At 38.6% G+C, this 12,834-nt stretch overlaps 1 pseudogene; it reads left to right on the top strand.

The window, feature by feature from the left end:
* Nucleotides 1-6,515: 6,515 nt before the first annotated feature.
* On the top strand, nt 6,516-11,549 carry LOC149253038 (putative leucine-rich repeat receptor-like protein kinase IMK3; annotated as a pseudogene).
* Nucleotides 11,550-12,834: the final 1,285 nt, after the last annotated feature.

Below are 12,834 nucleotides of genomic sequence, written 5' to 3' on the forward strand. Positions count from 1 at the left end.
TCTCCTCCAATAGTTGTAGCACCCTGTCAACATGTTCAACATGATCCTTCCAAGACTTGCTGTAGATAAGTATATCATCAAAAAATACTAACACAAATTTTCTAAGGAATGGTTTGAAAATTGAATTCATCAAACCTTGAAATGTTGAAGGTGCATTGGTAAGGCCAAAAGGCATGACCAAAAATTCATAATGACCCTCATGAGTTCTAAATGCCGTTTTCGGAATGTCTTCAATCTTCATTCTGATTTGATGATATCCTGAACGAAGATCCAACTTGGTGAAGTAAATTGATCCATGCAATTCATCCAGTAATTCATCAATGACAGGAATGGGGAACTTATCTTTAATAGTGAGCTTGTTGAGCTCCCTATAATCCGGACACATGCGCCATGATCCATCCTTCTTGTGCACCAATACTACTGGAGCAGAGAAAGAACTTTGACTCGGTTGAATTATACCAGCCTCTAGCATTTCTGCAACCATACGTTCAATTTCACTTTTTTGGACATAGGGATATCTGTACGGCCTGATGTTTGGAGGAACACTTCCTGGAATCAGATGAATAGCATGATCATGATCACGCATAGGTGGGAGACCTTTGGGAGTCTCAAATACCTTGGAATGATTGTCCAGGACTTTTTGGAGATCTGGAGAAATAGATGATTCCAATGTGGAAACATCTAGCGAACATAATTGTGCAATTACACCTCTTTGCTCCTTTTTTAGAAGCTTTGTCATACCATTAGAGCTGATTATCTTTCCTGGTTTCCCTGCAATACCCCTTAATTCAACTTCCTTTCCTTCCACAGAAAATTTCATGAAAAGTTCTTGAAAATTAAAAGCTATTGTACCCAAGGATTGTAGCCATTGGACTCCTAGTACAACATCAGCACCTCCCATTGGAATGGAAAGCATTGGGCTAGTCAATACATATTCTCCCATGGATAGCTTGATATTATGGCACTTTCCAGAGCAATTTATTGTTCCTCCATTTGCAATCATCACTTGACACTCTGGTGCTGGATATAGGAAGCAATTCAATTCTTTTGCTACCCTACAATGAATAAAATTGTGGGTGCTTCCTGAATCAATCAACACTATTACCTTTTTCTTCTTGATTTGTCCTTCTATCTTGATGGTTTGAGGAGTGGTAATTCCCGCCAATGCATTACAAGATATGGTCGGATTTATTTGTTCTTCATCTAGGCTTTGTTCCTGGAGTATATCTTCTTCTTTTGACCTTTCTTGCTCCTTTTCTTCTTCCTCTTCACAATCTATGTAGAATAATTTCTTCTCAGCACACTTATGACCTTTGTGTATTTGCTATCACAATTGTAACAAAGCCCTTTTGCTCTTTTTTCTTCCAATTGTTGTGGTGTCAACCTTGTAGGTTGTGGAAGACTATGGGCAACAACACTTCCATCTTTATAGTTGTGAATGGTATGCTTCCTAGTTGCCATAATTTTGCTTTCCATTTTTCTTGCTAACCTGAATGCCTTCTCTAATGAATCAGGTTCCCAAAGGCGAACATCATGTTGGATATTATCCTTTAAAGACCCTATGAACACATCAATCCTATGCTCCTCTGGAATATCTTTTACCCTTATGTTCAATTTTTGGAACTCCTCAATGTGCTCCATTATTGAACCCTTTTGTTTGAGACTTATCAATTGGCTAAAAAAAGTGTTGCTTTTTGTATCCTCATAATGTGCTATCAATTCTTCCGTAAAAATTGCCCAAGTGATAAATTGTTTACGAGAGCAAAGCCATTGATACCATACAAACTGATTTGGTTCCAAATATAAAGTTGCCATACGTACCTTTTGTGTGTTTTGCACATTATTGAGATCGAAGAACTGCTCCATCTGTAATATCCATGTGGCGGGATCCTTGCCATCAAACTTCCTCATATCGATTTTTGGAATATGGTGGGTCTTCGATCCAACATTAGAGTCTATGGAATCATGATTAACATTACTTTTGTTCTCATCATGAGTTTCCTTTACAACCTTTTCACCATTAGTAAGTATCTCTTGTAGAAAATTTGTCAAATCTGTCTTCAAATCTGCCATGTCTGTCTTCAAATCTGTCTTCAAACTTGCCATGTCTTTCTTCAAATCTGTCTTCAAATCAGTCTTCAAATCATCCATCTTAGCTTCCATGCCCTTTATCTTAGCATCTGTTAGCTTTTGTGAGCGTGACATTTGTTGCACTTGTTCTTGTAATTTTGATATATCATGTAGCATTTCTTCCTCTTCTTCATGAGTCATGCTAGAGCTTTCAGGTTCCTTACTAGGTGTTTGCATTTTCTTTCCTCGGGGCATCAGTTACCGATAATAATGCTTTACTATGCCCTTTGAATTCCTTCAAACCAAGCTTATGCAAAAATAAAAAATAAAAACTACACACCTTTTTTTACTTTGTAGAAGCCTGATATTGAATCTGATGTATCTCTGTAATTTCGAATCATCCAATTCTAAAATTGTTATCTGTAGTATCTTTTTGTGTCCTCTTTCCAATGCCACTAGTCTGAACCAAATTGGATTCTCCAAGAAAGAGTTATGCACAATCTCCCGCAGTGACCTGATTATAGACTGTTTCAGTAGAGCGAACTTGTATGAAGTGCCACGTGTCACTGTTTCAACCCTTGACTCTGAAAAATATATAAACGAAAACTAAAGTTCGTCCTCTTTCTGTAACTTCTTACGAAATTTCAATCCGATGCTCAGAAAGAAAGTTATGACGATTTTCCCCAGGTCACCTGTTTTGAGTGTAATTCAGGAGTCTGCAAAAAGACCAACTTCCGCAGATAATATCTCCGAAAATATTGCGCGAAAAGATCTGAAATTCGGATCCAAGGTTCAGCGCCAATTCTTCTCAAATGGGTTTTTTTTTTGCGACTTCTGAAACGACACAGAAAAAAATTTATAGCGAAAATTCCACGATGACCTGTTTGGAGCAGCGAAATCCTAGAATCCAAAGCTCTGATACCAAATGTTATGAAACCAGCTCACAAAAAGATAGAAAAGAGAGATCCACGCCTTAGAATTCAGCCTCTTCGAGGGGGCAACCTCCTTTACATTACATAAATGAACAATTCTTGGATGATACAAATGAAAATACCTCCTTTCTATATATAGGAGTCTAAGTGGTCCCAATACAATCAAAGCCTACATAACAATAATATTGTAGGGCACAACAATAACAATAGTGGGCTTCTATGTGGCACAATAGTAACAATATGGGCACTACATGGGTACATCAATATAAATAAGGGGTATAACTACAATAGTAATGGGGTAATCACTAGTATTATAGGGACCCAACAATATCTCTTCTTTGTATTTTTTTGCACATCTCATATAGATCCCTATTGTTTTGCAGACATAACATCCAACAAGAGAAAACCAATAATAGCCATATATGTTTCAACATTCAATAGAATATAGCAACCAAGCAATTAATTTTCTCAGTAACACCAACCAAATATAATGCTTGAAATTAAGATTCAACAACAAAACAAATTGCATAGCACAACGTTATCACCAAATTTCTAGGGCTATGTTTGAAATATTCCACTCTCTGCCTTAAGATTAAACAGGAGAAAATTATATCATTTTCGCCTTTGCGGTCTCTTTATCCGCGGCCTGGGAGGGAGGCAGACTTTTTGGGTCAACTCTTGATTAAATTGGGAGTATAACGATTAAATCGCGATTTTTTCCTTTCTGAAAAAGTCGCCAAAAAGTCGGGGATTAAATCGTTTAGTTTAAAAAATCGCATTTTTAGGATTAAATCGGGATTTTTTGCAAGCTTTTTCCACACTGGTTTTGAGACATACCCGTACTTGAAGCTCCGAAACTCGACCATAATTTAATCATATATGAGAATCAATATAGACTTGGTTTTCCTTTTAGATTGTCATCTATGGGTCTTATTCCTTTTTTTCTTGCAAAATATTATGTTATTCACTTATAGATATATATATATATATATTTATGATGTTTCAACCAATGTTTCCATTTTTGGGAGGTGACATTTCTAAACATACCCGTTTCGGAAACTTCGAAACATTTTGGCGCTTCATGCAACTTAGAGCTGAAGTGTTCTACTAGAGGAAGTGTCCCTAATGCTTTGGAGAGAGAGACCTTCAACTTGGAATAAGGGAGGTCTACAACCCGCGATGGTTTAAGGATGACCACCAACTCTAGAATGCTTAATGCAATTCCTGAAACTCTTCCAAAAATGGCAAGAAGCTGAAGTCTTATGCTAGAGGAAGTGTCCCCAATTATTTGAAGAGGGAGAAGCTCAACTTGAAAAGGGAGGTCTCAACTTGAAGTGTCCCTAATGCTTTGGAGAGGGAGACTTTCAACTTGGAAGAAGGGAGGTGTCAACCCTGCATAGATGGTTTAAGGCTAACCACCAACCAAAGGTATGCTCAAGGGCATCTCTGTCTCTGGCTACAACTCTGAATATGGTATGGAAAGTTGTGGCTCATGCTCGCTTGATGTGGCTTTGAAGCTTGTATATGACCATCACTCCCCCCTGTCAGAGACAAGATGAGAAGATAGAGAAAACTCAACTACAAGACTGTTCAATACTCTAGAACAAGTTCTGACATATGACTGAAATATCTTCTTGGTTGTTGAAGCCCATTGCCAAGAAGCGATCCATCCAAGATGAATTTTTGTTCTTGCAGGAGGCTTGTTTTTGAAGCATCTGTTTGAAGAATGAGTGGTTTTATGATAGTGCTCACATGGATGAAGATCAAAACAATGATCTTTCATATGGCCAACTCTATCACAATGTTGACATTTAACAATCTGTTGTGGCTGCTGTGGAAGAGGACCAAAACCTGGAACAACTGAAGGTGAACTGTCATGAATAAACCCAGCACTATGGAACTGGATGGGCTTTGAGTAATCTGGAATATGAAAGGACACATCCTTGTGATACCCAAGACCAATTTTGTGCTTGTTATGTACAAGCTCTTTCCAAGAACTGATGATTGGCTTAGGAAGTGAACATTGAATATCCACACCTGTATGCAAATCTGCTTCTAAAATGGGCACTTGATCTAAATCAACCTCAACTTTACTAACTTGATGACTTGGTTGCTGCTGATAGTATCCTGTTTCGAAGTCAAATAGGGGATTGTTTTGAACAAAAACAAGTTCACAAGGATGCCTTTTCTACTATAACTCATCTTGCTGAAGCTGAGACTCCAGCTGCAAAAAATCAATGTTTTCTTGTGCATTTTGTAGACAATTTTTTATGTCAAAAAGATTTCCCTAACTGACTTTTACCATCCCATCAATAGTGGAATAAATTAGAGTATTCAATAACTTTAATGCATCATCAATTCAATCCATTTGACAATAGTGCTTCAACTACAAATGCGCTTGCTTAGAATGTAAAGTGAACTTATGAACATATATCTCAGATAAGGCCAAATTGTTGCAAATTTAAAGAATATAAATAGTGCTTAATGCTTATGAAAGTTGTGCACCAAGATCATTAACGCCTGGGGTTCCAGGATCACTAATAGGAGTAACAATCTCACTCTGAAATACTTACTAAACTTGTGGAAACTTAGAGGAGCATCAATATTATACTAGTTAGAGAAGATTTCTAGAGTATCAAATCTGAAAATTCGGCCTGTGTGCAATATGTAAAGTTGTTAAAGCAGTGTTTTTTTCAAATATGTTGAAATTTATTGAATTTTACCAATCTAAAATGTACACCTCACCTCTATGAGGTCATGGTTCTACTTCGTAGATTTTTTAATCCTTGTTGCTGAAAATAATTTGTTCAATGATCTTTCAAGAAACTTGAAATCTGCCCAATACTATTTCTAGGCAATCTCAAGAATGTAAACACGACAAATACTTTCAACGTACATTATTCCAAGATCGTTCACCCACCAATCAATGGCTAGATCTGTAGTTTACCACATCTAGTCCAAATTTGAGAGCGTGGGAGTTTATCACAACTGGCCCAGGTTCTGTCCTCAGCGCATTGCTATATGGGTTTGGGGGTTAACCTGAGAATCACCTAATCCACATGCCCAAGAAGTTTCAAATCTTCGGTTGAAAGAAATGGTGTTTTGATTTTTGGTATAGAATAACTAGATTGGTATTGCAGAAGCAGTACATGATTTAGTTTTTGTGATCAATGTATTGCAGAAGCAATGTATATGTATTTAATGCTCAAGCAATATCTTTCTTAAGACAAGAAAATGCATTGCTCATTTTGATTTATTTTGGATATGGAGGGATTAACAGAGACAACATATTACTATATTAGCTGTTATTGTTGGTGTTGTTGTAAAGCTGATCTCATGTTTTGAATTGTTTTTGTAAAGCAGGTTGGAGCTGTGAATTTCTTAATCTGTGCTTGTAGGTTTGCATATTGTCCCTAAAGGGTCTAGTGGAGCTATAGTGCTTGAAGCTCTTTTGGGAAGACTATGGGAAAAGAGAGGATGAAACTAGCGGTGGTAGGTTGGTGATGTTGGTTCCTCACACTTTTGCCGAGGGTTTCAGGGCGTTATGATGGGATGATTGTCACACAGCAGGATAATCAGGCTTGCTGATTGTTTCAGGGCATTATAATAGGATGATTTTCACACAGCAGGATAATCAAGCTTTCCGAGTGTTTCAGGGCATTATAATGGGATGATTGTCACACAGCAGGATAATCAGGCATTTTGGGCCTTCAAGCATGCCCTTGATGATCCTTAAGGTGTTTAGAAGAGCTGGAATGACGGTGGGATTGGAGCATGCTCTGAAGGATGACTTGGAATCAAATGTGTTAATGGACAAATGATCTCTATACAGATTCCATGGAGGGGTTTGGGAGATCGTATTACTAAGCAAGTGGGTTAGCTCACTACACTGAGAAAGCTGAATCTTGATGACAATGTCTTAGCCGGTGCAGTGTCAAGTTCCATGGTTGTTCCGAGGAACCTAAGGGGCGTGTAACTCTTTAACAACAAGCTCTCTGGTACCATTGCACGAGGGATTGGTAATTCTCCTCCCCTTCAAGCTTTGGATCTGAGTAATGATTTATTTAGTGGGGCTATTCCTCTTGGGATTGGAAGTTCAAGCAACCTATATAGACTTAACTTGAGCATCAACAACCTCACTGGATCATTTCTTGTAGACCTGGCTCAGAATCCTTCTCTGACATTTCTAAACCTCCAGAATAACGATCTCCAGGGCTCATTGCCTAATACATGGGGTGAAGGAAAGCAGGAGTACCAGCTCCAGTACTTGAATGTCGAGAACAATGCATTTGCTGGAAGCATTCCCCCTCACTGGGAAATCTAGTGATGGGATGATGGCATTATGATGGGATGATTGTCACACAACAGGATCATTAGGCTCTTGGGGCCTTCAAGCATGCCCTTGATGATCCTTGAGGTGTTTTGAAGAGCTGGAGTGACAGTGGGATTGGAGCATGCTCTGAAGGATGGCTTGGAATCAAATGTGTTAATGGCTAAGTGATCTCTATACAGATTCCATGGAGGGGTTTGGGAGGTCGTATTGCTGAGCAAGTGGGTTAGCTCACTATGGGTTTGGGAGGTCATATTACTGAGCAAGTGGGTTAGCTCACTACACAGAGAAAGTTGAATCTGCATGACAATGTCTTAGCTGGTGCAGTGCCAAGTTCCGTGGCTGTTATGAGGAACCTAAGCGGGTGTAACTCTTTAACAACAAGCTCTCTGGTACCATTCCATGAGGGATTGGTAATTCTCCTTCCCTTCAAGATCTGGATCTGAGTAACAATTTATTCAGTGGGGCTATTCCTCTTGCGATTGGAAGTTCAAGCAACCTATATAGAGTTAACTTGAGCATCAACAACCTCACTGGATCATTTCCTGCAGACCTGGCCCAGAATCCTTCTCTGACATTTCGAAACCTCCAGAATAACGATCTCTAGAGCTCATTGCCTAATACACAGGATGAAGGAAAGCAGGAGTACCATCCCCAGTACTTGAATATCGAGAACAATGCATTTGCTGGAAGCATTCCCCCTCACCGGCAAATCTGAGAAAGCTTCAGCAACTTAACCCGAGTCACAATCAACTTCAAGGACACATTCCGAATGAGCTTGGCAATCTTAAACAGTTCCAAGCCCTTGACCTATCCTATAATAGATTGAATGGAAGTTTCAGTGAACACCTCAACAATCCTACTTCTCTTAACCAATTAGATTTAGGTCACAATATAATTAGCGATACCGTTCCCAGCAAAATAGGAAATCTTCAGAAAATGGTAACCCCTGTGTCTGAGATATCACTGGCCTGTCATTACTTGATTTATCAATTGACAAGCTGAATGGCGTCATTCCATCTACTCTAGTAAGGCTGAGAAATCTTAAGAGCTTCAATGTCTCTGACAACCAGCTTCATGGTCCTGCCCCATCGTACTTGGCTAGAAAATCCAATGCTACCTCTTTTGCAGGGAATTTTGGTCTGTGTGGATACAATATTACAACCCCTTGTAATCATTCCTTATCACCAAGTGGGTCTCCAGCAGTATCTCAATCGAACTAATAGTAAAAGAAGGGAAGAATACTTAAAACTATATGGCTCATTTTAATTATTACTGGGAGCATTCTTGGCTTGAAGATGATCATTGGTTTAGTTCTCCTCTTTTGTTTCTTGGGTCGGAAATCTATTGGCAAAGCTGCGGGAGAGAAGGGCACTGCTGTTGTGGTCGAAGGAGGAAAGCTTATACACTTTGATGGTTGTCTAGTATTCACAGCAGATGACCTTCTTTGTGCAACTGCATATGTAATGGGCAAGAGCACTTATGGAACTGTGTAAAAGGATGCTTTGGAGGACAGGAAGCAAGTTGCAGTGAAGAAGCTGAGGGAGCGAATAGCAAAGAGTCAAAGAGAATTTGAGACAGAAGCTAATGCTCTTGGGAAGATCAGGAAAATTAGCTTCTTGGGAAGATCGGGCATCTTAATTTGCTTGCTTCTGGGAGCTTATTACTGGAGACCTAAAGATGAAAAACTCTTGGTCTTTGACTTCATGCCTGGTGGAAGCCTTGCAACATTCCTTCATGGTATTTTTCTTACTCAAATAAGAGCACAGTTTGATAAACTTAGGTTTGCATTAAAATGTGGTTTATGTAAATGAAATTAGTTCACTTTTTATTGATATATGGCCCAATCCTGAGGAAATGCACCCCGAATGAATTGTGTTTTATATCACTCAAAATTACTTCGGAATCTCTGATGGATACTGTTTTCTTGTTTTCTTCTCCTTGGCAGCAAGAGGCTCAGAGACACCTTTGAATTGGCACAGAAGGATGGAAATTGCATTTGGTGCAGGGTGAGGACTAGCTTATCTACGCAACAATGAGAACATCATTCATGGAAATTTCACTTCCAATAACATCCTGCTTGATACAAACATGAATGCCAAGATTGCAGATTTTGGCTTGTCTAGGTTGATGACAATTGCTACTAATTCCAATGTGATTGCATTGAATGCCAAGATTGCAGATTTTGGCTTGTCTAGGTTGATGACAATTGCTTCCAATTCTAATGTGATTGCCACAGCAAATGGTTGTCTGGTATTCACAGCAGATGACCTACTTTGTGCAACTGCAGAAGTAATGGGCAATAGCACTTATGGAACTGTGTATAAGGCTACTTTGGAGGACAGGAAATCAAGTTGCAGTGAAGAAGCTGAGGGAGCGAATAACAAAGAGTCAAAGAGAATTTGAGACAAAAGCTAATGCTCTTGGGAAGATCAGGCATCTTAATTAGCTTGCTTCTGAGAGCTTATGACTGGGGACCTAAAGATGAAAAACTCTTGGTCTTTGACTTCATATCTGGTGAAAATCTTGCAGCATTCCTTCATGGTATTTTTCTTACCCAAATAAGAGCACAGTTTGATAACTTAGGCTTGCATTAAAATGTGGTTTATGTAAATGAAATTAGTTCACTTTTTATTGGTATATGGCCCAATCCAGGGAAATGCACCCCAAACGAATTTGGTCTTATATCACTCAAAATTACTCAGAAATCTCTGATTGATACTGTTTTCTTCTCCTTGGCAGCAAGAGGCTCACAGACAAGACACCTTTGAATTGGCACACCAGGATGGAAATTGCAATTGGTGCATGGCAAGGACTTGCTTATCTACGTAGCAATGAGAACATCATTCATGGAAATTGCAATTGGTGCATGGCAAGGACTTGCTTATCTACGCAGCAATGAGAAAATTATTCATGGAAATTGCAATTGGTGCATGGCGAGGACTTGCTTATCTACGCCGCAATGAGAACATCATTCATGGAAATTGCAATTGGTGCATGGCAAGGACTTGCTTATCTACGCAGCAATGAGAACATCATTCATGGAAATCTCACTTCCAGCAACATCCTGCTTGATGCAATCATGAATGACAAGATTGCAGATTTTGGCTTGTCTAGGTTGATGACAACTGCTGCCAATTCCAATGTAGTTGCCACAACAGATGGTTTTCTGGTATTCACAGCAATACCACAGCGGATGACTGACTTTGTGCAACTGCAAAAGTAATGGGCAAGAGCACTTATGGAACTGTGTAAAAGGCTACTTTGGAGGACAGGAATCAAGTGGCAGTGAAGAAGCTGAGGGAGCGAATAGCAAAGAATCAAAGAAAATTTGAGACAGAAGCTAATGCTCTTGGGAAGATCAGGCATCTTAATTTGACTTCATGCCTAGTGGAAACCTTGCAGCATTCCTTCATGGTATTTTTCTTACCCAAATAAGAGCACAGTTTGATAAACTTAGGTTTACATTAAAATGTGGTTTATGTAAATGAAATTGGTTCACCTTTTATCGGTATATGGCCCAATACTGAGGAAATGCACTGTAAATGATTTGGATCTTATATCACTCAAAATTACTCAGAAATAATGATTTCTTCTCCTTGGCAGCAAGAGGCACAGAGACACCTTTGAATTGGCACACCAGAATGGAAATTGCAATTCGTGCAGCGCAAGGACTTGCTTATCTACACATCAGTGAGAACATCATTCATGGAAATGTCACGTCCAAGGACTTGCTTATCTACACATCAATGAGAACATCATTCATGGAAATGTCACTTCCAGCAACATCCTGTTTGATGCAAACTTGAATTCCAAGATTGCAGATTTTGGCTTGTCTAGGTTGATGACAACTGCTGCCAATTCTAATGTGATTGCCACAGCAGGGGCTCCTGAACTCACAAAACTGAAGAAAGCCACCACCAAGACAGATGTATACAGCTTTAGGATTGTCTTGTTGGAGCTTCTGGCTAGCGAGGCACCACGAGAACCCATGACCGCAGATAGTGAGATGGACCTTCCTAATTGGGTTGTTTCCATTGTGAAAGAAGAGTGGACTATTGAAGCTTTTGACCTGGAATTGATGATTTTTTTTCCAATTATGGAGATGAGTTAACGCTTTGCAACTGGCTATGCATTGTGTGGACCCTACACCTTTTGCAAGGCCAAGGCCAGATATGGATGAGGTTGTGCATCAGCTGGAGGAAATAAAACCTTAATTTTGTCACTCCACAGCAGTAGATATAGGATGTATGATATCATAGCAACAATAATTAGAAAAAATGGATTATGCTTTACCATCGCTACATTCAAAGTATTAACAAATTGATTGACTAACAGCAAGAAATGTAACATGTAATAATGCAATTGGTTTAGCTGAGTAGTTTTTTCCTTATTTGCTATAAAAGATACTGATATTTTCCCCTTATTTTCTATAAAAACTGTGATTTCAAAAAGATCAAAGATGAATTCTATGAGGTGATCAATTGCCATGCCTACCAGTGAATCTTTCCTCTTGAAATCAACTTCATATTCGTTTAAAATTGTATGAACTAAATTGGAGGCTATAAAAACTGTGATTTCAAAAAGATCACAGATGAATGCTATGGGGTGATCAATTACCATGCCTACCAATGAATCTTTCGTCTTGAACTCAACTTCATATTCGTTTAAAATTGTATTATGAATGAACTAAATTGAAGGAAAGAGAGGTTCCACTTCTCGTTGATCAGATTGGGTACTATCTTCAACTTAAATTGAATTCTGGGTTTATTATTATTTAATCTCGGGTTCAATAGTTTTAAATTTTATCATTTGATAATGTTAGATTTTTTTGGTTTTAATTTTTGGTTTTGTGACTCACATGTATAAAACTCTCATACATGATATCATATAATAACTATACAATAAAATATATTACTATTACTGTATGCTGCTTTTGGGTACACAGTCATTCGTTCATTCTTTTTTATTTTATGGTCATACAATATATATTACTGTATGCTGCTTTTGGGTACACAGTCATTTGTTCATTCTTTTGATTTTATGGTCATGTATTGTACAATGTTTTAAAACTCCGATTCCGACTCCGACTCGGTATCGACTTGGCCGGCTCGATTTCAGTGACTCGATCGTTGTAAAAAATACATTAAAAAATTATTTTTTATAAAAACACATAATTTTAAAGATTTTCATTCATGTTTCCAAACACACAGCATTAGAATATAGATAGAAGACAACATATGATCAAAGTAGGCTCATGAATATAGTGCATTGTCCAATACATACACGATGATGATATAGAGATCAAAACAAAAACACATAACCAAGGAGGCTATAAATGGCCTCTACAACAAAAGTCTGTGACCAGTACTACTGGCTACTGCTAGAGTTGCCAACATCATCTGGCTCACTGTTACTTGGGAGCGGGAGCGAGAGCGAAAATGGGAGTGGGAGCGACATTTTTAGAAGCTTCTGGTTTGGGAGCGAATCCCAGAGGAGTTC

The sequence above is a fragment of the Pinus tabuliformis genome, chromosome 7, assembly GCF_031772625.1.
Source record: "Pinus tabuliformis cultivar Carrire ecotype Pingquan chromosome 7, CPIR1, whole genome shotgun sequence".
NCBI classification, from domain to species: Eukaryota; Viridiplantae; Streptophyta; class Pinopsida; order Pinales; family Pinaceae; genus Pinus; species Pinus tabuliformis.